This window comes from Pleurodeles waltl, chromosome 4_2, assembly GCF_031143425.1.
Source record: "Pleurodeles waltl isolate 20211129_DDA chromosome 4_2, aPleWal1.hap1.20221129, whole genome shotgun sequence".
Classification (NCBI taxonomy): domain Eukaryota; kingdom Metazoa; phylum Chordata; class Amphibia; order Caudata; family Salamandridae; genus Pleurodeles; species Pleurodeles waltl.
Window position 1 is genome coordinate 450,076,528 of NC_090443.1, and position 26,880 is coordinate 450,103,407.

Genomic DNA, 26,880 nt, shown 5'->3' on the forward strand with positions numbered 1-26,880 from the left:
TCTCAGTGTTGCGGAGTCGATCAGATCTGGATGCTGGATCTCGATTTACAAGCCCACTAGGTACCTTTGTGCAATTTATTCTGGCTTTAATTACTCGCGAGCCTGGGTTCCCTCGCGGACACAGCCATCTGTGCGTGTGATTGTATGTGTCTCGTACGCGTGCTCTGATACGCCAACGTCATACGTGATGGCCATCTTGAGTGTAATAAACACTAGACCTTCTTAGTCAAGTGGATCTCTTCGTACCCAAATTGAAATGCAGACTTGGAGAACACCAGATAGACAGCGTGAACTCTTGGCACGAATCAACTTCTACCTTCTTGTGTGCCAGTATTCTACAGTGATATGCACACTTACATGCTAAGATATTTCTGTGTATTACATTACGTACCATTTTTAAAGTGATGCACACACTTTTTATGAACAGTGTATAATAATTGTAGTTTTAGTAACAAGTATTTATCCTTATGTGTAAAAATTATACAATTTAGTGATGTGTTAGGACCTTGTAATAGTCAGTGTGTCCAAACATTTTCACGAACTCCTCCCTTACTTTTTTTGCCGTGCCTCGGAAAACCCCAAATGAAATGGGCAGAGTGGAAATAATATTTTTTAAATGACATTTCAGCCATTGGAGAGGAAGGTTCAGATGTCAACACCAGGACAGTGCGCGCTTTACGGGTGACTAGAATGCAAAAACCCAACACTCTCAAGATAATGTAATTTATGCATTGTGCAGATATGTTATTGTTTAACCTTTTGCATTGCAGAATTCAATCCTGAAGACTCATTCTTAAGGTGCTTATAAATACTGTTCATTTGCAATGTATTGCTGCAGGCTTTCAGAGTGAGTCAGGGTGTGGTCCCTTTCCAGGGCCTTCTAGAAGCTTTCCCTGCAGCATGCCTGGGTGTGATTGTGGGCTGGGCCAAGACTATAAAAGGGAGCCAGCCCAGCTCCACGTGCTCACTATTCAGAGGTCCCGGTGCAGAGCAGCAGCAACTTCCTGAGCTCCTGTTCTGGTGGCCTACCTTGATCTTCCAGGCCTCTGCCCTTCATACTACAGTGGTGATCCGTAGTCAGGGCGGTAAGACGGAGTTGGGCTGGGCCCCCGACCCCGTAATTGAGGACGCTCGAATTATTGGGCCTAATTCTTCATGCTAAACAATTTGCCTTTGCGCGTGTGAATGTGCGTTTGGACTTTTCATGGCATTTGCATGCTGGCATTCGAATCGGCAAGACGCGCGATTCTTTCCTTGTGATTAATTCATGATACTCATAGTGCGCTACCATTCCTTGGCAGTTTCATGGTGGCGTTTGAATCGGCAGGACACGCAATTCATTTCCTAGTGATTAAACCATTGATGCTCATTGTACGCTACATTTCCTTGGCAGTTTCATGGTAACATTTGAATCAGCAAGACGCACGATTCTTTCCTTGTGCGTAATTCATGATATTCATTGTGCGCTACCATTTCCTTGGCAGTTTCACGGTGGCATTCGAATCGGCAAGACGTGTGATTCTTTCCTTGTGATTAATTCATGATACTCATTGTGCGCTACCATTCCTTGACAGTTTTTTCATGGTGGCGTTCGAATCGGCAAGACCTCGACTCGCTTCCAACCTTTGATATTCATTGTGCGCTACCATTCCTTGGCAGTTACATGGTGGCATTCGAAACGGCAAGATGCGCAATTCCTTTCTCGTGTTTTAATTCATGATATTCATTGTGTGCTACCATTCCTTGGCAGTTACATGAAGGCATTCGAATCGGCAAGACGCGCGATTCCTTCCTCGTGTTTAATTCATGTTATTCATTGTGCGCTACCATTTTTTGGCAGTTACATGGTGGCATTCGAATCGGCAAGACGCGCAATTCCTTCCTCGTGTTTAATTCATGTTATTCATTGTGTGCTACCATTTTTTGACAGTTACATGGTGGCATTCGAATCGGCAAGACGCGCGATTCTTTCCTCATGCTTAATTAATGTTATTTACTGTGCGCTACCATTCTAAGGCATTTACTTGGTAGTATTCGAGTTGACAAGTCACATGATTTATTCCTTGAATCTACGTTGTGTTATTCATGGTGCACAATTCTTCTATGGTGTTTAATACTTATATGAAAACCTGCAATGTGCGCAATCCACTTTTCAATGTTTTGAGAGAACACAATAAAGACCAGAGTTCTAGATGTAATGTTGTGTGTTCCTGGTATGTATTCTTAAAATAAGATTCATATGATGGTTCAGAAATTACTCAGATTGGTTCCTGATTCTCATGCTAAAGAAAGTACTTGAATCTGAAAGTTTTATCTAACCTCTCTTGCTTCCCCCACAGGTATTCAGTCATCTAAAAGCCTAGTCATTTTAGGACTATTTCTTAAGTTCTTCATGTTTTCAGAATGATGATGCTTAGAGTCATAGCATAGTACTGATTTCATGAGATGTAATTTTGATGTTGTGTGTTTTAACCTCTTGCTTCCAAAGGTCTCCTTCCCAGCTGTTCCCTTCCTAATCCCCTTTTCCCCACTTGGACTCTCTTAGACTCTGTGACAAATCTAATCAGAGTATTGGAGCGGTCTTGTGGAGGAAGTGTTGGGAACGTGCACAGACCCCGAGGATCTGGTGACTCTGACATCAGATGAGTTTCCTTCAGCTAGGAAGAAGAAAATTCTTCTACATAGCTTGGGTCCTGAAGGGTTGGGGTTTTTAACCAAATGGATTTTTTTTTTTTATAACTAGTGAAGGGCCAGATGTATTTAACAATGCATTAGAGGATCTAGATGGATATTATCAACCTACTGTTTAAATAGATATTGACAGATACACTTTTTTCAGAGGAAATAAGGTAAATCTGAACTAATTTAAGATTATGTATCTGCTTTGAAGAAATTAGCTATTTCTTGTAAATTTGGTACATAACATGATGAATTGTTTCAAGATCAAGTCATTATGCACACCAGTGATCCTAACTTTCAGGATGGATTATGGGTGAATGGAGATTCCTCTCTTAAGGAAATTGTTGTTGTACTAGCAAAAAACAGTGAGTTATCGAACAGATGTGCAAAAGCAGCTACTACAAATGCTTCAACCTCATCTGAGGTAAAGGGAAGTGAAACAAGTTGAAAAGTCTCTAGTATGTATAACAGTAAATCAAAAGAGAATGAGAGCACTGAAAAGAATTACAAAAGCTCTTTTACAAATAAAGATCTAATTTGTTTTAGGTGTGGTTGTAAAGATCACCTTGCGAGAGATAAAAATTGTCCTGCACATAAGGTAAAATGTTGAAATTGTAGTATTATGGGACATAATGCAAAGATATGCAGGAAAAGGACTAAGAGGGACCAGAGTGTGAAATTCATTTCTGATAAGTCAGATTCGTATTATGAGGAAGATGATTATGGGCAGGGATCTGAAGAAGTGTTGTATGTCCAGCACCCAGAATTAAATTTAAAGTCTTGTCATATGAACAAGTGTCGGATGACAATTGGTGGGGTTGGTATCAACATAGTTGTTGATTTGGGTTCACCGTACACCAACGCCAACAAGAGTATGTGGGAAGAACAGTTCCTTCAAGTAATTAATGAACACTTAATAAAGTCTGACATTCATCCTGTTACATTTACTGGAGAAAAAAATCCTATGTTGGGATTTTGTGTGCTACCGTGAGCAAGTTATATGTGGCTGAGGTTGGTCCTCCTGTTTTAGGATGGAAGGATCAGAAAGCTCTAAACATGGTATTGAATTCTAATGGGGCAGATCAGATTATTTTGTTGGATGAATCTAAACAAACCTTGAAGAAGAAAATCAAATTGGACTTTCCCCGAGTGTTTTCAGGCAAGATAGGTACTTTGAGGAAGTGTGTACGTAAGATAGTTTTAAAAGATAAAGTAACCCCAGTGATTCATAAGGTAAGAACCTTTCCTTTGAGCATAAGGGATGAAGTTGAGCTTGCACTGAACAGGTTTTTATCATTGAACCTATAGAATGTGCTTAGTGGATTGCACCCTTAATAGTGACTAGGAAATCTAATGGCAAATTGAGGTTGTGCACTGACCTTAGAGACCTGGATAAAAACATTTTAGTTGACAAATTTCCCTCACCTAATATTTCTGAATTATTGGGTAAGACTAAAGGTATTTCTTGGTTCTCTATGATTGATTTGACTTCAGTGTATCACCAAATAACTTTGCACGAAGAAAGCAGGAAAATAACAGCCCTCATTATGCCCATAGGGTGTTTTCAATTTGTTCGCATGCCATTTGATTTGGCATCTGCTGCTGCAGTATTTCAAAGACTGATGCACAAACTTTTAAAAGATATTCCAAATGTAGTGTACTTTCAGGACAATATTTTGACTATGGGAAACGATAAGGAAGAGCATGACAGTAACTTGTACAACGTATTGAAGAAAATGGAAGAATTTGGGTTGACTGCAGAATTAGACAAATGCACGTTTTGTAGAAAATCTGTGACTTACCTGGGACATGAGATTATTAATGAAGGAATTTCACCTAAAAAGAAAATTGCAGAGTCAATTAGAGATGCACCTGCTCCCACATGTAAGGATGACGTTAGATAATTTTTGGGTCTTGTGGAATTCTACTTAAAGTTTGTAAAACATTTAGTGGAAAAACTTATAATATTCAACAGTTACTTAAGAACAAGCAGAATTTTGAATGGAATTACAAACGACAAACAGAATTCTTAAAATGTTAAAAATAAATTTGTAATGCTATCTCTCTACAGGGTTTTGACCATAAAGCCAGGTCAGTAGTAACTATAGATGCTAGTGGCAAAGGTTTAGGTGCTGTTCTGTCCCAAATTTCAGAGGAAGAAAAAGAGAGTACTATATATTTTGCATCCCGATCTTTAACTTCTTCAGAAGATAAGTATTCTGTTATTGAAAGGAAATGTTAGCTTGTGTATGGGCAATGAGGAAGTTCAGACATTTTTATGGGGAATTTAATTTACTGTACACACAGATCACTGACCTTTACTTAAAGTACTGGCCATAGAAGGTTCAGTCAATGCTACTCCACGCATACCCAGAATGTCCCTGCAGCTGCTAGACTATATTTATGAGGTGAAATATGTGCCAGGTAGAAAGAACAAGGTAGCTGATTATTTGAGTAGATCACCGTTAGTAGATGAAACAGTTGATACTAATGATTGGGATGACTATAGTGGGACCATAGTAGATGGTAAAACAGGAGGATTTCCGAAGGGAAATGGAAAACAAGTTTTGAAGAAGATGAAATTCTAAGCACTGTTACACGTTATGTATTACAGGGATGGCTGGAGAAGAAAAATATTTCAGAAGAGTATAGGAAATTCTGGGAATTGAGAGATGAATTATCTGTTTCAGATTCAGGATTTCTTTTTAGAGGTAATAAGGTGGTTCCTCCATTAAAACTATGAAAGAAGATTTTAAAATTGATGCATGATGGAGATCTGGGAATAGAGAAGTCAAAGCAAAGAGTTAAGAGTTCTTAATGGTGGCTGGTTAGTGACACTAGTATGGAAAAGTTTGTGAGGAATTGCGTACAATGTGAAGAAGCTGATAAAACACTTGTAGTATTCAGAACACATTTGGGCCTTAATGAAATATCCACAGGTCCCTGGGAAGTGTTGGCTATTGACATTTTAGGTCCTATTTAAGATAAAAATGGGAATCACAAATATATTATTGTATTGTTAGATACCAATTCCAAGTGGCCTGAACTAGAAGTGTGTTCAAGAGCAGATGCATCACGCATTGTTGCATTCTTAGAAAGAATGTTCCGGAGAGAAGGGATACCTAAATCATTGTTAAGTGATAATGGTCCACAATTCGTGGCAGAAAAGTTTACAAAATTTCTTAAATCGAGAGGTGTTAAGGAAAAAAAAACACTGGTGTATCATCCTGCAGGTAATGAAGCTGTGGAGAGATTTAACAAAGTAGTGATGGGTTGTATTCAATCTGCCATCAACTTTGGGAGGAACTGGGAATCAGATTTAGGCAAATTGGTATGGGTTTACTGCACAACCCCTACTGTTACTGGGTACAGCCCATTTGAGATATTAAGGGGGTGAGAACCCTTCACCAAGGACAACTCTGTGTGGTTGTTGTGCAGTAATCAAAGCAAATGGTCACCGGAAATTGTTAATAATAACCCAAGAAAAGTGCATCACAATTACAAAAGTCAGTATGATAACAAGCATAATGTGAAAGAAGTTGCATTGAATGAGGGTGATTGCATTAAGCTAAGCAAGGGTGTAAAGAAAGGCTGGAGTCAATATTCTTATCCGATTCAATTGAGTAAGGTGTATTCTTGTTCAGCAGTGTTAAGCAATGGGAAGGTTTTGCACTTTAGCAAACTGTCAAAGTGTAAAAAACCGCTTGGTGGAATTGTTAGCAAGACAAGAGTCTCTAATGTTTTGTTTTGAGGCGATGATGATGACCAAATGGAGTCCTGCTCAAACACCACAACTGCAGACTTGTAGGATTCATCTAAAGAAAGACCTAGGAATGATAATGTCCTGTCTAGAGAAAAAACAAGTGGAATAATATCCAAAGGAGTCGCCAAGAATATAAAGCATCTAAAATCGATTCATAATACCAAGGGAGTGAGAAGTGCCACCAGAGTCTCATCGTTACTCATTAAATTTCATGATTTTGTAATTGGGTGAGAAATTTTGTTATTGTCATTGGTATTGTTAGTTATTGTTTAAAGTTATAACACTCCAGTTACCTTCATCCTGATCTTATCGAATTGTGGAATGTGATTGGCAGTTCGGATGTGTATTGGCAGAGGTTGTTAGTATTTTTTCGCTCTCCCCCTTTTACAAAATAAAGCCTCTACGATAAACAATGTGTGACTCTTCTCTACAGCTTCCTGTACTTGGTATTTTGGTTTTCTGATCAATTATTTGTTTAACACTTCTGTATATTTTCTGTATAGTTTGTGCGTATTTCAATATGGCCCATGTGATTTATACCTAACAATGTGATCTGTGCATAGTTGCCCATTTGTTTCCAATATGGCTCCTGTGGACTCTGTATTGAATTTATTAAAAGTATTTAACCTGTCCGGTTACTTTTGTGAATGCTACAGTGAGTGAGCAGGCTTCTTGTTTTTGGTATTTTGGTATTTTGATCTATGATTTAGAAATTGTATAACACCTTTTCTGTGTCTTCTATGGATATTTGATATGTATTTGAAAATGGCCCCTGCGATTAAACAAAGATGTGATCTGTGTATGCTTCCAATATAATGCCTTCGGGCTCAGTATTGAATATGTTACAATTATTTACCTGTCCGCTTACCTTTCTGAATGTTGGAGAGCAGAAAGAAAGAAATTTGACATTTTAGATGTTCAGATGAATACTGGAGTATTCCAGCATTGCCGTTCTCGATAATATTGAACATTTGCATTTATTAGTGGATACTTCCCTGATTTGTTTATTGGTGATAATCTATTTAGGGATCACTGTTAGGTTAATTGCCCGATGGTTAATTTTTAATTGTTGTCCCCTCTAATTGTTTGGGTTTGTATGTGGACAGATATTCATCTTTTCTACTTGAATAAAGTTGTTTTTCCAAAATGGCACAGTCTTTGTAGTAGATGTAACACATGACCCGTGGAAGGTGTGTTCGTGTCTTCTTTGCCATATATTTAATTGGACAGATAGTGGCCAGAATAGAAAGACGCTGATTCAGTTTTGTGGAGGTTCTTGTTTGTTGTTTTTGTTTGGGGGCGGGGGGAGCTTTGCATACAAAGTAGGTTCTGGTTTTAAGGTTTATTGATTGTCTAACTAGCCTTTATTTCTCATTAGGTTGCTTGTTGATAAACATTTCTTCTGCCTGGTAAGACCGGTCTCGTTTAAGGGATTTGAATCAGTACCTAAACCAAGCGATTTGAGAAATTAAGCATGTGAGGTGTTGTCTCTCTTACAGACTATTGGCCTGGTAGAGATGATAATTTGGAATTTGTTTTAAATGTTTCAAATGGATCTGTGATTAGGTATAGCTTTGATTTACATTTTATTTTGTTCGCTGTTGTTTGGGTCACGTTTTTGCCTTCAGGATCATGGCACTTTGGTGTTTTTAAGACACAGTTTCCTGATTTAGCATCTCACTTTGGTAATCTTCATGACACTTGGGTGTGTATATTATTAGTTTGAATGTTTTGTAGGCCATTCACTGGCATGTTGTGAGCAGGTGATGCACGCTTATTTTTGGCATATAGTTGTTTCTAAGTTTTGTTCTAGTAATTTTTTTTTCTTAGTAATTTTTCATTAGTAATTTTTTGGTAGTAGTACTACCTCACATACATCATGTGGTTTGTATCAGCATTTACAGAATTGGTTCCCTTTTTGACACCGAGTCCTGAGGATGGTCTCGTGGACCTCTTTGTCTGAGTGAGATAGAAACATCGACAGGGTGTCCTGTCTGACAGAACCACTGCATATATTGCATCAGTTCTTCCTGAATATTGGAATTATAAGGATAAGAGCTGTGTAGGACTGTTAAATGTTACACTGTTAAGGTTAGGAGGATTGTGCACTTCTTTTTATTTCATGGATTTAGTCTGTATGGGGATTACTGGGGCGTCAGTGCGTTTGTAGGGACTCACTTACACTTATGTACATGTTGGACTAATAAGCTGTGAAAGTGAGAAAGTAATTTGTCTTTGATATATATATTTATATCTATATATCTATATATGTATATATATATATATATATATATATACACACACACGTATATATATATGTATATATATATACACACACACATGTATATATATATATATATATATATTATTTTTGCATATAACAATACGCTGTGAACTGATCATTTATATACTGCTGGGTTGTTAATGGATCATTTAATTGTTCATTACACATTGTTATTAATTGGAATTTAAATAATTCTTCCAGGAACACTTGTTTGCATATTGTATTACCTATTTCTGTGGGGGGAAATTGGGTGGCTCTGTTGTCTATAGCAACCCTTGAAGGGCTCAACACTTACCCTTGGTACTCCCCAAACTGGCCCAGCCTTCCTTTTTTGCCTTCAGGATACCTTTTAATGATTAATCTGCTGTTCTAATCCTTGCACTGGCACTTTGTGAATCACTTTTTTTCCTGAATCAATGTTGGTCTTTACATAGACTGTGTGCGTCTCCCACATGTTTGTAACCATGTTGTGATTCAATCTTGATGATAACTGTTTGTATGAATAATTAGCGGTTATATTTCTTTTATGTTTTATTGTATAGGCTCTCATGAGACATTCACTATCCTGTGTTGTTTTAACTTACATACTTTTTATGTGTAAAGTCTACTGCTGTTTTTAATCTTGATAAAATTGTAATGGTTTTGATTAATCATACACAACCAAAATGTGTCCTCCTGATTGATGTATGTATGGAGGGATGTAAGGATGGATGGATGAATGAAAGGGTAGATGGAGGGATGGATGAGTTAAATGATGGATGGAAGGATAGATATGTTTGGAAATGTTGGGTAGGTTGTGATGTGGATGGTCACGCAGATGGACAGACGGACTGAATGGTGCAAGAGTAAATGATGGATGAAAGAATAAATGGATGGCAGAATGTAAATGTTAAATGGTGGATATCAGCAGTTTGATGGAAGGATGAATGGCGAGCTCCTTCATGGAAGAGGCAACAAAAGCTTTTCTGGGCAGGGTCACAATGACTTACTTTGCTTGTTTGGTGCCATAAGAGCTTTGGTTCAAAGTGGGAGGTATTTAAATTTTGTGGCTACTCCCTTGCCTATGTGTGACATTTTTGCATTTCCTGTGTGTTTATATGTGGCATCTATACATCATACACATGACATTTTGAGTGACACCCAACCGCTACTTGAATGTTACACTAGTAATTGTAAATTTTACCATATTTTGTTTTAGGTGTAAGGTTCTAGAGAGAGCCTTAAAGTGCCATGGCTCTAGAGAGAGTCTTATAGTGCCATGAGATGTGCTTAAGATGTATATATTGTATTTGTAGCAATAGGCAAGTGGTCAAATAGTGTGTAATAGTGAATCATCAGGGCCTTCTTTAAGAAAGCTGCAGAGAAAAGCATCTTTGTGAACTTTGTCAGAGAGTGCAGCTCTCTGCGAAGCTCCAATAAACAAAGTATGATTCCATATTTTAAGCCCCACTTGCTGTCACACCCATAATGTGTTCCCTATAGTGGTTCGTCACAGCAATGCTCCCTTTACTCCACTACCAAAGCAAGACCTCTTCAGTAACATCCCAATAGCAATGAGATGCAAGACCTTCTTAGTGACTTCAAGAGTATAAGATCAATTCTCTGATGGTGAGTAAGGGGTCAGATTCCAGTTTCTAGCTAGGAAACCGAGCAGTTCCGCAGTAGTATTGATGCAAAACCTAATTGCTGATATTGTTTCTCTGTCCTGAGGATACAAAGGCCTAAACTCCCACCTCATAGTAGCATCAGGAATAAACATTGGTATACTGCTGAAAAAAACACACACACTTGCGTGAACACACTCACACCGAAGATGTCCACTGCCTTATTACCAACAACTGGCTTCACTAATGGTTCCAAAATAAGTGCACTGTCAAACTTTCTTTTATGGCAAAGTAAAAGGGATTTATTGAAACCTTTCACTAACACAGACTTCTACCAGAGGAGGTCTCAAGTTGCTTCTTTATACCACAGTACAAGATGCAAATGAAAAGACTAGGTAACAGAGATGTCAAAAAAGATTAATAGTCTCATGATGCCACTTTTTGTGGTGTCACTTCTTGTGATGTCATATGCAAGTTAGAAGGGCTTCACATCTTCCCTTTCCCCCAGGGCCCCAAAAGTCCTAAGACCAGCCCTGTTCACTACTGTGAGCAACTGCCCCAGATTTCTCAATGCCCATTCCCAAGGCATGATCTTACCAAAGGCCGGCTTCGGCTTGTTGAGTGCTCCACACTGACCATGGGCACTCAGTTATGGACCTGTGCACCACGGCCAAGCCCTAAGGAGACAAAAGAAATCACTTCACAGTCCCCCTTTCTCCACATGAAGAGAGTGCTGCAATATTGCTCAGGAGCCCCAGCTACTCAAGTAGCCTACACCACAGTTGGGAGTTGGGGTGACAAAATTAACAGGAAAACTCACTTGCCACCCCCCACCTCTTCTCAATAAGCACCCACCAGTTACCCTCTGACCCTCCGGTCAGTGTCAGTGACTCCAAGTAGCAGCTTCTGAGGTCTCGGTCACACCTGGAAAAAGCATAGGAGTAGCAGGGGCATAGCTTCAGGAAGGGTGTTTGGGGTATTACACCCCTCAATAAATATTTTTCATGATGAATAGTTGGATACAGGTGCTTTCAGATGGGTATTGTGAGGTCTCAGTTAGATTTCACCAAGAATTTGTACATGGACAGAAACAAAAACGCACACACACTCACTTTCTCCTTTAAATGACTCTAATAATGTTGGTTATTTTACTAAATGTTGTGTTTTCTCTCACTTAGACCCAAAACAAACTGCAGTCCTCTCCCTGCCCCGTAAGCCCCTTACATGCCCTGCTTGTCATTTAATGTGTTTTAACATTAAATACCAATACAAATAGAGCTTCCCTTTCCTCACCCCCCCAATCTTACTGACCAGCCTACGCCCCTGGGGAGTAGAAGTGTGAGAGTGTCTGGACTTATTTGGTCTCTAGTAAATTATTTATAAGGGGACACGTCAGAGGTTCGATGGACCGCTTAGAGTGATTCCACCATGTACACAATCGTTATTCATAATCTAACCACCAACAATACAGCATGTTCAACAAATCAATTGTCAGAAACTTTGAGTCAGTAATCTTTAGACACCATGACCTATGTGGCCATGAATATCCACATCTTTTAGTAAAGTTAGAAAGTTTATTTCCCGAGATGAACAATGCTAATATATTGTAAATTAATCTCAAAACCAAATGATATACATATACAAACACAGGCTGACCAAAGCGGCAAAAGAATCTCAATCTAACCAAAGCATTTATCATTAAACATTTAAGAGTTATAGTGTAGATTAATAACATCAATAACTGAACAATAGAGATGGCATACATCTAGATTCAACAGGTGAAAAAATCAGTTCTCTGTTAATAACATTTGTTAACACATGGCACTCTAACTAACCCTCCAATTTGAATGGCATGTTTAGGCTTCATGCAAAAGTAATTTTAGTCAAAAGTTAATTTGGAAAACATCTAACTAGCGCTCTATCAAAATAGCGGTTGGTACCTAAAAAAAAAGGAAAAAATTCTATAACAGAAACAGTAGCATTTTGTTATACCTCTCCTGAATGGATCAGCAAGCTGTGATTTCTTCGTCAGTTGGACATCCGTCTGGACAGCTTCAGGAAAAGGACAGTAAAAGGGAATGGCTCAGCCACGGTTGGGCTCTAAGTTAACTGAACCAAGTCAGAAAGGGCATCAAGCTAAGAAACAGCATCAATAGAGTTTACAATTAAGCTATAAGGCTGAAGTTAGGAAAACATTCAGGAACTGCTCTTCTCCTTTAGCAGGACTGCAACAAGAAAGAATAGAAAAGAATTAACTAGCTTCTGCTACATGTAGCCAGGATAAACTAAAATTCATAAAGTACTTTCTCACGTTGTCATTGGTCAGAATATTGTGTGTTCACAATAGAACCAATAAACATTAATTTCGAAATCTAGGATATAACTAGACAGTCTTTCACACGTCGATGATTGGCTCTTCTTCTCCCGTTCCCATCACCAGTTTCGTCAAGTAACTTTTTAGTTGCAATCATAGCTCCAGTCAGTGAAATCTTTAGTAAAGCCTGGAAAAATGTATTTCTCACGCATCAAGGTAACAATTGTATCTATATGTAGTACTCTACATTTCAGCAGACTGTTTTCACCCGAAAGTTTGACATTTACTTGTTTAACATTGCAAGGTTACAAATCTATTTGGTCAGCACTGCGTGAACACTGGCCAAGTGTTAATTTTCTGCTTTTACAAAAAACATTTTCGAACATTTATTTTATGCCATGAAGCTTAACATAAGGCTCTGTCGAAGGGGCCCATAATCTCATATTTACTCTATACCTAATATATTTAAGAAAATACATGGCATTAACATATTTGTATTATCCACTAATACATTTCATTCTACATGTGCACAATATTTAAACTATTAATGTAAAATCTATTTTAAAGTTGTACATGTTATGGTGGCCCCTCGAGTGGGCACCTTTTCCAAGACACTTGATTTTTCTCTATATTAGCCTAATTCATGTAAATTCCTATTAGTCAATGCTAATTTATTAGTAATGAATTCAGCTTTCACAATCCCTCCTCTGATGACTAAGGCGGTCATTACGAACATGGCGGTTCGGCCCGCCATGCTGGCAGTGGCGGCTGAAGCCACCAGCAGGCATGGCGGGCCGAACCTCCATATTATGGACATGGTGACGGGCGGCAGCCGTCACCCACCGCCATGCTCCCACTGCCAGGCAGGCTGGCAGTGGGATGAAACACCATCCGCCAGGGTAGCTGCGCTACCCTGCGGATAATGTTTAATATGCCGCCAGCCGTTTCCTTGTGGGATATCCTGCCAGGAAAAGGCTGGCAGAGGGGGTGCCCCTGCACTGCCCATGCAGTTCGCATGGGCAGTGCAGGGGCCCCCGTGCAGGCCCCGTCGTGCATGTCACTGCCCAATTTACGGGCAGTGACATGCGCAACTGGTGCTGCTGCACCCGCCGCATACCAACATTGGCGGCCGATGAAAAGACCGCCAGCCTGAATACGGCAGGAAATCCCGCTGTGTTCAAAATGAGGGCCTAAATGTGTCATCACACTTTACATCTCAACACATTTTTTGTCAACCTAATATTTTGTTTCATGATAGCCTTGATAGACACTTTTTTCTTTCTCCAATTTTCTCTAAAGTATCTTTCTAACCTTATTTATTCCCTCCTCTGATAATTTTTCATCTTCTACCTTTTAATCACAGTATACAATTTATGAACATCCCATAAACCAATGATACAAATTATAATAATCAATATTATCTGTAATATTTTCACAATTATACCTTTCCCTAGGTTGCCCAGCCAATTTCCCACAGAAGCAAAACCTTTGCCAACCTTTTCCCAAACTCCAGGTTCTTTCAGAACTTTTAAGTCAGAGTTAATATTAGTCAGATTGTCAATAAAGCTTTTAATCGCTCTACTATTGTCAGGAATATATGTGCAACAATGTCACGATTTCAGCATTTTACAGACTCCCCCTCCTTTGCTAAAAGGTTGTCTAACACAAGGCGGTTCTGAAGAGTCCTATAGCGTATCGCAGCCATTTCTGTGTCCAAGAAAACCATGGCTCCTGAAAAACTAGTCCGCATGTTATCCACAATAGTAAACTTTTGAATCTTCAGAAAGTTTAGAATATCTCCCACTGAGGGAATCATTGCTTTAAATACATTTCTAATTATGCCAGAGTAAGATTCTCTCTTTGGTCTAGCCAGGTGCAATTCTTTCCGTTTAGGTGTCTCATTCAGGTTTTCAAGTTGATAAATCGTTCAGAAAACAATTCCCAATTAGCATGTGCCATACCATCCTCTTGGAAGACGGTAATAAGCATTTTGTCCACTTATGTAATAAATCTAAAGCTAACTTCCCTTGTGTTTTAGTTTCACTAAATGCATAGTCATTTCTAAATGTTCTTTTCACTAAGTCCTCTTCTATTTTCTCCTTTTCTCCTTTAATGCCTTTCTCCTGTCATCAGTCTGATCTAGAAAACTCTTTTCTACTGGCGTAAGCATGCATGTGAGATTATTCCTATGCACGTAGCAGTGGTAAAGCTCAATGTATGTTTAAAGAAACCTCTCACTAATTCTATATTACTTTCCCTAGCCAAGCTACTCAAGTACTTAATAAAAGGAACAAAAGAAAACACTAAGGCTCTCATTCTGACATTGGCAGTAAGTACCGCTTAACGCCATGCTGACTGCCGTCAACATACTGCTGCCGCAGTGGATTACCGCCACCCATATTCTGACCCACACATAGTGAGTAGTACAGGGATCCACCTGTTAGAGGCAACAAAACCTGGCCTTCAGCAGACTGAATGTCCTTTCTATTATTCTTCTTGTTCGCCCATGTGCCTCATTATAACGTTCCTCTGCCCTTGTCCTGGGATTCTTCACAGGGGTCAGTAGCCATGAGAGGTTGGGGGTGACCAGAGACTGTTAGACACACACTAACCCTTTGGGCCCACACCATACCCATACACCAACACCTACTGGGTGGGAACCAGGGTTTACCTATTTACCACACCCGGTGCCTCTGGAGTTGAGCCATCACATATGGGATGCTGCTATTCCTCAGGATAAAGGCATCATGCACAGACCCAGGATACTTTGCATTGACATGGGAGATTTACTGGTCCGCCAGGCACACTATCTGCACATTCATGGAGAGAAAGCTCTTTCGATTTCTTAACACCTGTTCATTTCTCTGGGGGAGGACAAATGCAATATGTGTACCATCTATTGCCCCAATAATGATGGGAATATGTCCCATTGCATAGAAATCAGTTTCACTGTGGCCAAATCCTCCACCTGGGGGAAAACGATGTAGCTGCGCATGTGTTTAATCAAGGCAGACAACACTCTGGTCAGCACTATTGAGAACATTGGCTGAGACATTCCTGTTGCCAAGCCCACTGTCACTTGGAAGGAGCCAGTTGCCAGGAAATGGAGCACTGATAGGACTTGCACAAGAGGGGGGATCCCGGTGGGCTGACGGATAGCAGATATCAGGTCAGGTTCCAATTGGGCACAAAGTCTATAGGTGAGGATAATGTGCCTGTACTCCATTGTTGTCAAGTCCAGCAGGGGCCTGTACACGGGGGATGTCTCCATCTCTGCAGCGGTTGCAATCTAGGGGGCAAACGGTGAGCAGCTGGTCAGTATTCCATATTTCCAAACACTACACTGCATTGCATGTTGTGACTGTAACAGTATATTGTTGAATAGGCCCAAATGGTGCCTATGTGTACTGTGACACAGTTAGGTGCCATGGCCTGCCCCCCCTTGAAATGGCGTCTGCTTGTCCTGTATGGAGGGACATGTGGAAATGAGGTAATTCCACTGATGTTGTGCGGCGTTGCGGGAGGCAGTTGAGAACCGCCGTGCAACTCCTCATTGGATACCATTGGGCCCTACAGGTACAGTGGCCAATGGTGATGTACGCCGGCGGTGACGGTATGCACCGCCGCGGACGTGACTGCCATTTTTTATCTGTTCACTCACTTGCTACTTGACCTTCAACAGGAGAGGACCTACACTGCAAGTGCTGTTGTGACCTGTGTCTGGAACCAACCATGGCTCGTGTCACTGGGGAAAGGGCCCCTGCCTTCACTGCCGCGGAGATGGAGAGACTGGTGGATGGGGTCCTACCCCAGTACCGAATGCTGTATGGGCCTCCAGACCAACAGGTGAGTACACTGTGAGCAGGATGCATGGGGCATGAATGCATGGAGTGCTGTGTGTGAGGGCCTCGTGTAGGGGGGTGTTGGTGGAAAGGCCCTGGGCAGCGTGCTGCATGTATGGTGGGCAATATCTGTGCGTAAGGGGATGTGAGGGCTATGGTGGGCCATGAGTGTAACAGGCAGGACAGTCTGACTGATACCTTTTCCTATGTGTATTTCTCTGCAGGTCAGCGCCCATCAAAAGAAGGGTATATGGCATGCCATTGCCAAGGACGTGCGGACCCTGGGGGTCTACGGCAGGCGGAGCACCCACTGTCGCAAACGGTGGGAGGACCTGAGATGCTGGGCATGGAAGACGACAGAGGCCCAGCTGGGGATGGCCTCCCATCGAGGAAGGGGTGCCTGTCGAACCCTGACCCCCCTGATGGCCAGCATACTGACGTTGGCATATCCGGAGCTGGATGGGCACTTGGGGGCATCACAGCAGCCACAAGGGGGTGAGTACAGTGCCCCAATATACTACTTGCACGTGGTGGGGTGGCATCCAGGTGGGGGATGTGGGCCTGTGGGTTCCCCTAGGCCAGGCCAGACATTGCATGGTAGGGCCCATCCAGTACTGGGCAGGTGTCTGTGGGTCTCAGGTATGCTGCAATTGGCACTAGGTATCCCTAGGTGGAGAAGTGTGGCACAATGGTTAGAGTGGCAGACCCTGATGCGGAGATCTGACCTGGGACCAGGGTTCAATTTCCTCCTCTGCGGGTCTTGGGCTCAATTCCCTTAGACCAGATAATTCTCACCTTGGTGCCTAATCTAATTAATGGGTCCCACTCTGTAACTCTGGGCAATAGCTTACTTAATCGCCCTGACAGCGCTTGGATGCCTGGCTTCACCCTGGGGTTGCCCAGGAGTGGGTGCCTCACAGGGAAAAGCCAGGAAGGGTTCCACAGCGGTGAGTGTACAGCGCCTTCAGACTCTAACGGGTGAGTAGTGCGCTATACAAGTGCAAAGTTTACATTCTGTTTTCTGTCCATGGGCTAGTGACTAGCATTGTGACTGTTAGTGCATTGCCTAGTGCGTAGGGCTGTTCCCTGTGTATGTGTGTGTGTGTCGTGTACGCCAACGGTGGTGCGGGTGCCTCCACTGACCAAGGGTATCATTTGTCTCTCACCCACTTTTTGTTTTGTCACCCTGTCCTTATGTGCATTAGTACATCTGGTGGAGGAGCAGAGGCACCGGCCACAGGAAGAGAGCATCCCACAGGACCCAAGAGGCTGAATCCACCGACGGTGAGGGCACCAGTGGGACGGAGGGCGAGGGAGCAACATGACGGAGACTGGAGGGGACAGTTCTGACAGTGATACCTTCTCCGATGGAAGCTCCCTGGTGGTGGCGGACACCTCTGTGCCCATCCCAACTACAGGAACAGCCGCCAACCCCTGGACCAGCACTGCCCTCCCAGCAGCCCCTCAGTGTGTTTCCCATGCCCGCTCACCCAGGAGCAGTGGCATCTCCTTCGCCCCAGGCACCTCAGGCCCTGCCCCAGTTAGACCTGCTGCCCTGATTGAGGAGGCTATTGACCTCCTGCGATCCATCTCTGTCGGGCAGTCAACCATTGTGAATGCCATCCAGGGGCTGGCAGCCCATTTGCAACAAACAAATGCATTCCTGGAGGTCATTCACTCTAGCATGGCAGCCCAACAGAGATCAATCCAGGCTCTTGTCTCCTCCCTGATGGCAGTCATTGTCCCTGTTTCTAGCCTACCCTCTCCTCTGCCCAATCCCATTCCCCTCAACCCCAACCTATCCCAAGCACACAGGCAGACCAGCATGCACCCAGGACAACACACAGGAGTGGTTCAGGCAAACACAAGCACTACACATCATCCCACAGGCACTCACACAAACACCATCCATATGCAGACATACCAACATCCACTTCCTCTACTATGTCTCCCTCCTCCTTCTCGGCCACCTCCCTCCCTGTAGCATCTACACTCACATCTGCATGCACTACATCCTCATCCACTACCACCATCACGCCTATCACTACACGCCCCTCACTGGCAGTCACCACCCCCACATCCAGGCACATGTCCCCTTTGTCCTCTCCCACTGTGTCTGTGCCCCCTCCTCCCAAAGTACACAAACGCAAGCACTCAGACACCCAACAGACATCCACCTCACAACAGTATCCAGCCCATGCACCTGCACCCAAACACAGCAGACACCTCCTATAACCACTTCCTCTTCCTCCACTCCCAAACCTTCACCCTCTTCTTGCCCCAATGTCCCTAAGAAGCTTTTCCTCGCCACCCTTGACCTCTTCCCTACCACTCCCCCCGTCCTTCTCGTCAGGTCAGGGTGGTCAGAACCCAGGCGAGCACCTCAACCACTCAGTTCACACCCACAGTAGTGTTGACAGCTACTGCAGGTGGGAGAGGATCCCGGGCACCAGGCAGCAACACTGACAGGGTGCCTGCACCAGGTGCATCAAGGAAGGGCAAGGAGGCACCACCAGCTGTGACAGGGAAGTGCAAGGATGCACCACCAGCAGCGTCTAGGAAGGGCAAGGAGGCACCACCAGCTGCAGGAGGGAAGGGCAAGGGGCAATCCCCAGCTGCTGACAGGAAGGGGAAGGGGCCTGCACCAGCAGGCACGAAGGACAGGAGGCCTGGTGTTGGGACTCATTCTGAGCCCCCACCACCAACCATGGTAGTTCAGCCATATTAGGCTGCAGGGGAATTGCTGGAGCCTCCCCCACCACTGCCAGCACTGCCACCAGCCCCGCCTCTGCCACCACTGAGCAGCCGTCACCGCCGGCGGACAGTGTGTAGTCCTGCCTTCATGGGTTGTTGTGCGTCCTGGCCCCTGCAAGTCCTGTGGGTCTGACACCCAGGTGAGAGACTGCACCTCCACCAAAACCACTGCCAGCAGCAGCAGCCCCAGTGGGCAGCCGTCTGAGGCTGCAGGGGATGGGCTGGAGCCTCCCCCCACCACTGCCAGCACCGCCACCAGCACCACCTAGGAAGGGCAAGGAGGCACCACCAGCTGCAGGAGGGAAGGGCAAGGGGTGATCCCCAGCTGCTGACAGGAATGGCAAGGGGCGCACCAGCAGGCAGGAAGGACAGAAGGACTGGTGTTGGGACTCATTCTGAGCCCCCAGCACCAACCATTGTGGTTCAGCCATCTGAGGCTGCAGGGGAATGGCTGGAGCATCCCCCACCACTGCCAGCACTGCGACCAGCCCTGCCACTGCCACCACTGAGCAGCCGTCACCGCCGGCAGACAGTGTGTAGTCCTGCCTCCATGGGCTGTTGTGTGTCCTGGCCCCTGCAAATTCTGTGGGTCTGATACCCAGGTGAGAGACTGCACCGCCACCAGCACCACTGCCAGCAGCAGCAGCCCCAGTAGGTAGCCGTCCGAGGATGCAGGGGATGGGCTGGGGCCTCCCCCACCACTGCTAGCACTGCCACCAGCCCCTCCACTGCCACCACTGAGCAGACGTCACTGCCAGCGGACAGTGTGTAGTCCTGCCTCCATGGGCTGTTGTGAGTTCTGGCCCCTGCAAATCCTGTGGGTCTGACACCCAGGTGAGAGACTGTGACCTTGCACTCCCCAAGATCTGCATCACAGGGCACACTTCCCCCTCCAGAACCAGTGGAAGAAGGCATTCACTCACCCCATTCTTCCCAGAAATAAGCACATTGGGCACAATGCCCCCTCCAGAACCAGTGGAGATGCCATCCATTCACCCCATTGTTCCCAGGATGATGCACACTGGGCACAAGGCCCCCTCCAGAACCAGTGGAGATGCCATCCATTCACCCCATCCTTCCCAGGATGAAGCACACTGGGCACAAGGCCCCTTCCAGAACCAGTGGAAGAAGCCATCCACTCACCCATCCTTCCCAGGATGAAGCACACAGTGCAGAAGGCCCCCTCCATAACCAGTGGAGATGCCATCCACTCACCCCATCCTTCCCAGGATGAGGCACTCTGGGCACAAGGCCCCCTCCAGAACCAGTGGAGATGCCATCCACTCACCCCATCCTTCCCAGGATGAAGCATACTGGGCACAAGGCCCCCTCCAGAACCAGTGGAAGAAGACATCCACTCACCCCATCCTTCCCAGGATGAAGCACACTGGGCACAAGGCCCCCTCCATAACTAGTGGAGATGCCATCCACTCACCCCATCCTTCCCAGGTTGAAGCACACTGGGCACAAGGCCCCCTCCAGAACCAGTGGAAGAAGCCATCCACTCACTCCCATCCTTCCCAGGATGAAGCACACTGGGCACTATGCCCCCTTCAGAACCAGTGGAGAAGCCAGCCACTAGAGAGACTGTGGCCTTGCAATCCCCAGGACCAAGCAGTGGGCAAACCACCCACTTGAGAGACTGTGGCCTTGCACTCCCCAGGACCAAGCAGTGGGCAAACCAACCACGAGAGACTGTGGCCTTGCACGCTCCAGGTCCAAGCAGTGGGCAAACCACCCACTTGAGACTGTGGCCTTGCACTCCCCAGGACATCGCACAGGGCATGTAGCCCCCTCTAGGGCCAGTGGTGTTGTACCATCTTCTGGCTCAGGTGCCCACCATTCCCTGTCCCCCTGATGTGCCTGTGTATTTTCAGCCTGATGCCCTGCAGTGTTCTCTCCGTGTGATGTGGCCCTGTGGCCCACGGACATTGAGGACTAGGCAGTGTCCCTACATCTGTAAATATGTATATACACTTGTATTTTGATACACTTATTCATGTTATTTTATCGTATTACGCTCACTTTCTTCAAATCATTTTGTCCTTGCGTTATTCCTGAGGGGTACGGGGTGGATATGTAATGTTGGGCTGCATCTGGTTGTGTGTATAGTGTTGGGGGTGGGGGTGTTGCGTGTGTGTGCCACTCTCTTTTTCCTCCCCACCTCCCTTGTGTGCTAGGTGGCAGTACTCACTGTGGTCGTCTTCGGCGGCGTTTGTGTTCATAATGCAGAAAAAGGTAGACTAGCATCGGAAATATGTGCTGCTTGGGCTCAATGGTGTTGTGGTTGTTCCCCGAGTGTCCAGAGGTGAATCCTTTGACTTCTGTATTCTGTTTCCGCCATGCTTTTGATGTCGTTGGTACCGTCCCGGAAAAGGTGGCAGATAGGCCTTTCGTAATAGTGTGGGCGGTACATTGTCTTCCGCCTGGCTGTTGGCGGTTACCGCTGTGGTGCTTGTTGATACCGCCGTGGCGGTCGGTGTGTTAAAGCGGCTGTCTGTCTGAGCGGTTTCCGCCGTGGTCATAATTCCATTTTTTTTACCGCCGGCCTGTTGGCAGTATTACCACCGCTTTATCACCGACTGCCAGGGTTGTAATGAGGGCCTAAATCATGGTTTGAAGAAAAATACTGAATGCAATCTTGGTTATAGAACCTTGTTAATAAAAGACTGCAACTAATTCCATACGTTAATGGCAAGCTGTGGTATGTTATCCCTTCCTCTACTGATAAAGGAATTTGCGTTCAAACATAACATTCTCTCACATTCATTCCCTCAACATATTAATACAGCAAGCGATAAAAAACATTAGAAGAAAGATCTCTGTGAGTTATCTAGGTGCGAATATCCCTCATCCTGCCTAAACTTGTCTTAAGTGTAAAGTGTAGTGCTTTCTACAGAAGAAGTATAATTAGTTTCAGCTTTATTAAGAAAGCTCATGCTGACAATCAGTAGCAAACATACTATCAGGCACACGATTGTCAAGCCAATACCCAAGTATTTACAGCACCTATTGTTCCTAACCTGCTTGATGTAATTATTCATGATCTGTAAAGAAATAGAAAGTAGAAAGAAAAAAAAATGTCAACTATGCAGCAAAATTCTTCTTTGTAATAATTTACAGTTCTCAGTCTCTTTTCCCAGAACGTCTGTCAAAACTGGTAACTGTTGTAAAAAATTGGTTTAGCAGCTTGTCAAATCAGTTTATTTCAAAAAGTAGTCTCTTCAGGTTGATTTTAATTGTCTCTTTCTTTTCTCAATCTCTAAGTTCAGTTCAGGGACTAACTTCACGTGCCACAGTATTGACCTGGAATTTTATGATCAAAACAAAATGACAAAAATGCACTCTGCCAGTCACTAGTTGTTGCGCATGCCCTTTCAGGACCTGCATACCTTCTTTTTGCAATTAGTTTTCTTTTCAGTCTTCGATCTCCACTTAATTCTCCATCACTCAAGCCTTCTTTTCTAGTGGTGTCTACTTCTTCTTCGATTGTTGACACGGTGATTGATTCTTTTCACTAAGCTTGTGATTTCGGCCAGTTGTCACCTTTCAGTGTTCGCTTTGTTAATGCTCCTTTCAATGCTGGACTTTCAGCTTCTCCTTTTTCTGCAGGATTTTGACTTTATGTACCTCCTGGAGGAGTAAGATTGGTTTGACTTTGATCCTAATCAACTCATTCCACCTGGTCTGTAGGTTGCTCTGTTTGTCTTTCGAGCACTTCTGCTTCTGGGAGAGCTCTCCTCTGCCCAGACTCCTATGCGGCCTCTGCTGAGGTTGGTTCAACGTCGCTTTCCTGCAAGTCCTCTCTTACAGGTGTGTCTGTTTTTTTCTCGGTCTGATCAGACTGTTTCTGATTCTCCAGGTTCCTTCTCTGTTTCTGGAGTTTGCCTGGATGTTGTTGGTACTCTCAACAACTCTTCTTCATTGTCCAAAGGACAGGGTACTTTTCGAGTGTGGCTGACGTGAATCCAGTTCAGAACTCCTGCACACTTCACAGCAGAAGTAGTAACCAGTACTACTTGGTGAGGACCCATCCACCGGGGCTCCAAGGAAATCTTCCAATGAAAAGTCGCAATGACCCCCTCTGTGTCCATTCTTTCTCAAATGGTTTAGTAATCCAAAAGTATCTTGCCTGTAGGCTTCCTTTGTTTTTGAAGCGACCAACAAATCATCAATATACTGAATCAATGTCGACTGAAAAGGCATAACCAATGTCTCCAAATTATTTTTCAGTATCTAATTTAAAATGGACGGGCACTCTGAAAAACATTGAGGAATTCTGCACCAACAATATACGCAATCAAGGAATTAGAAACAGAAAAGAAACTGGCTATCCTCATGAAGAGGTACAGAAAAGAATGCTTGAGATAGGACCATTACGGTGACCCATTCAGCATCACATGGGATCTGAAATAATATTACAGCTGGATTTGGCTCTACTGGACAACATTTACTCACAATGTCATTTACTTTCCTCAAATCCTGAACAATCAGAATTTTCCCACAGGGCTTCCGCAATCCCATGATAGATGAGTTACATGGACTTCTTAATACTTCCTTTAGAACACCTTGTCTTACAAATTCTTACAATAGTATTCTGTGTCATATGAAATTGAGGAATCTGGGAAGAAACTATATTTGGCTTTACTGGGACTTTAACTGGCTCAACTCCTTTGATTAGGCCAATATCCTTTCCTGAAAAATCCCATACTTTCATTTTAACTATTCCTCGTAAGTCAGAAGGAAGGTCTCCCACTGTAAAGACAGGAAATAAACTGATCAATGGGTACTCTCCACTTACTGAATTATAATCATTTGTCTCAGACTGGTCCTCTTCATCATCACTATTTGTCTGGATGGCAATTCCATCATTTAAACAGGTAATTGAACATCTCATTTTGCATTGCAAGTTCCTTCCTAGTACGTAAACCAAACTTGAGTCCCAAACTACAAATTTGGGAAAGGCTTTGAAATTTCCAATTCTAACTGAAACTGCTTCTGTAATCGGGTTTGTCAAATATTGGTTGGCAACTCCCACAATCTGTACTGTTTTTCCTGAAAGAGGTAAGTTAGGAGCTTCTGTAGTTCTTGCAGTAGAGCGTGTAGCTCCTGTATCAACTAGGAATGAGACTTTGTGACCCAAAACCTTTCCCTTCACATATGGACCTTTCTGGTCTACTTCTAATGAAGTGGCTAACATGCACTCTTCTTCATCCGAACTCTCACTCACCCATTCATCATTCGGTTCATCCTCAGCGTGTAATGGGTATTGTGTTATTACTCGTGTTAAACCTTTGACCTGTGCCCTGTTGAGTAAGCATCATCTGTTGCTGTTCTGTTGGAGCCTGAGGTATCTGAATTTGTTGCCTAGGTACTATTTGAACTTGGGGTTGCATTTGCTGTGACTGTGGCACCTGCAAACGTGGCAATTGCATCTGTTGCATGGGCTCAAGACCCTGCACATGATTCACATTATTTTGAAAATTAAAATGTTGACCTCTCATTCTAGGTCCTCTCATGTTTGGATTTTTTTTTATTTCATTTGTCTGTGGAACAACACTTTCCTGTCCAATTATCGGACACTCCTGCTTCCGAGGCCTCTGCAAGTGTGACAAGGTAACATCCTTTTCTTAGTCTATATATCATTCTGGGTAACTACCGTATTCAAGTTGACACCATGGTTCACATTTCCATTTCCACCTTTACCTTTCGTCTGATTCTGAAACCACATGTTTCCCTGCTGCTGCGGAAAAATCCCTTGCATTTCTGATTGTGCTGCTTTAATCTGCATCACCATTGCCTTCCCTTTCAACTTTCTCTGCTTCAATTCAGTCTTGTCACTACAGTACTTGGCATATTGCAATACTTCATCAATTGGCTTTGCTTGCTAACAAATCAAATGACTGTTAATCACCTGGCTAATTTCAGGTTTCAATCCTTCAACAAATCTGAACACAAAATGAATCATGTCTTTCGGCTCAATTGTTTATGTACCACTGTAATGTTTAAATACTTGTAGCAATCTCTCATAGTATGCATGTATGGACTCCTTCCCTTCTTGAGCTGTCCTGTGTATTCTCTGCCAATCTATGTTCTTGGGAGAAATTCTCATTTTCAAAAATTAAATCACCTTGTAATAGTAGTTCATTACATCTGGAGATGGTGCACCCGTAGTTGGATCTTGTGGAGGTTCTCTTGTCGGCCAATTTACACTCCTTTTGCATTTGACCCATAGATCGGCTGGACCCACTATTTCTAATAGGGTATTCAGATCTTCCCACAGGAATTTTGCAAGTTTCACAAACCTGTCTGTCTGCAGGTACCATTTCACTGGCTTCTCTCTCAATATCAGGTAGTAATTTGTAAATGACAAAATGTCACTTCTTCTTCATGGGACATGTACAAAATTCCCTCCTGGAATTTCCCTTATCAGTAATAATTTTATTGGATTGTCAGTCTGCTGCACACTAGCAGTTAAATTCGCAGAATCCATTTTCTTCTTGTCTCATTTATTGATTTATCTGCCTTCCCATTTATCTAAGGCTCCCCATGTCTGAGTTAGCCGAATTTTCATTCCTGGGATTCTCATGTGCTCAAATTCTAATCTGTAACTTCTCCTCAAATGCTTTGTTTTCTCAATCTCTATGTGGTATTTCTCTGCAAGGTCTGCCAATTTCTGGTGTACCAATCCTGCTTTGTTGGTAATTAGTTTGCACAAGAAGCGCAATTCATCTTCACTGTATGAGTCAATTCTGTTTAGTCTTATTGTTCCCTCAATTAATTCCTCTACTTCTAATTTAAATCTGGTCAGATTTAATTAATTTCCTCCATTGGAATCTCCTGATGTGCTATTCAGCTTTTCCAGCCATTCAGTTAATTGTTCTGCTGTCAAACCTTGTAACAAGATATTATTATTACTATTAGGCACTTGTAACGTTAGCCGCTGAGTCTCTGGAGTCATCAAAAATGGATCAGGACATATGTCTGATGTCCCTGGATTCTTCGGCAGAGACCTGGAATAACTCCAGTCAATAAATGGACCTGTCAAATGAAATGTCGGTTTCATCAGGGCCATAACTCCTGTATTTATGTTAAACGTCTCAATTTCTACACCTGAATTCAACATTTTCTGTTCTTTGTTCTTGTTATTTCCCTGAGCAAACAATGGTATAAGGGGACTAATAGTAATGGGTACTGACAGTGTGTGGACTCGGTTGGACATTTTGATCTCTAGGGTACATTACTCCTGTATTCTGACTTGGCAAAGCAGTTGTATTCGTCTGTGACACTGTTATGGGGGCGTATCTCAGGATTGGCTGGGCTTGCATTAGGATATTAAATTGGTGTAGACTCTATGTGGATCAGTGTCGGCTTCTGATAAACCTGTGTCATCTGCGGAACTTGTCCTGTTGGCACTATCAGGCTTGGTGTAGAATTTACAATAGGGACATCTGGATAAATCCTGGGTATGTCAACCTGTGGCAGAGGTGCCTGAATTGTGGAGGTGTTCGGGGCAATATGGTTAACCTGTACCTGTCTCTGTACAGTTTCAATGGGTACCAGAGCTGTAGGATCTGCACTAGTACTTTGGCCTGTCTCATGTGCTGCATAAGGTAGGGATGACTTCTCAATAATTGCAA

General features: G+C 43.4%; 1 long non-coding RNA gene across 1 annotated transcript in view; it reads right to left on the reverse strand.

Moving 5' to 3' along the window:
- Positions 1 to 26,880, reverse strand: part of LOC138294159 (uncharacterized) — a 94,004-nt gene that overhangs the window by 12,785 nt on the left and 54,339 nt on the right. The window contains exon 2 of the long non-coding RNA XR_011203230.1: positions 12,323 to 12,555. This is a non-coding gene — a long non-coding RNA (uncharacterized lncRNA). The remainder of the gene's footprint in view (positions 1 to 12,322; positions 12,556 to 26,880) is intronic.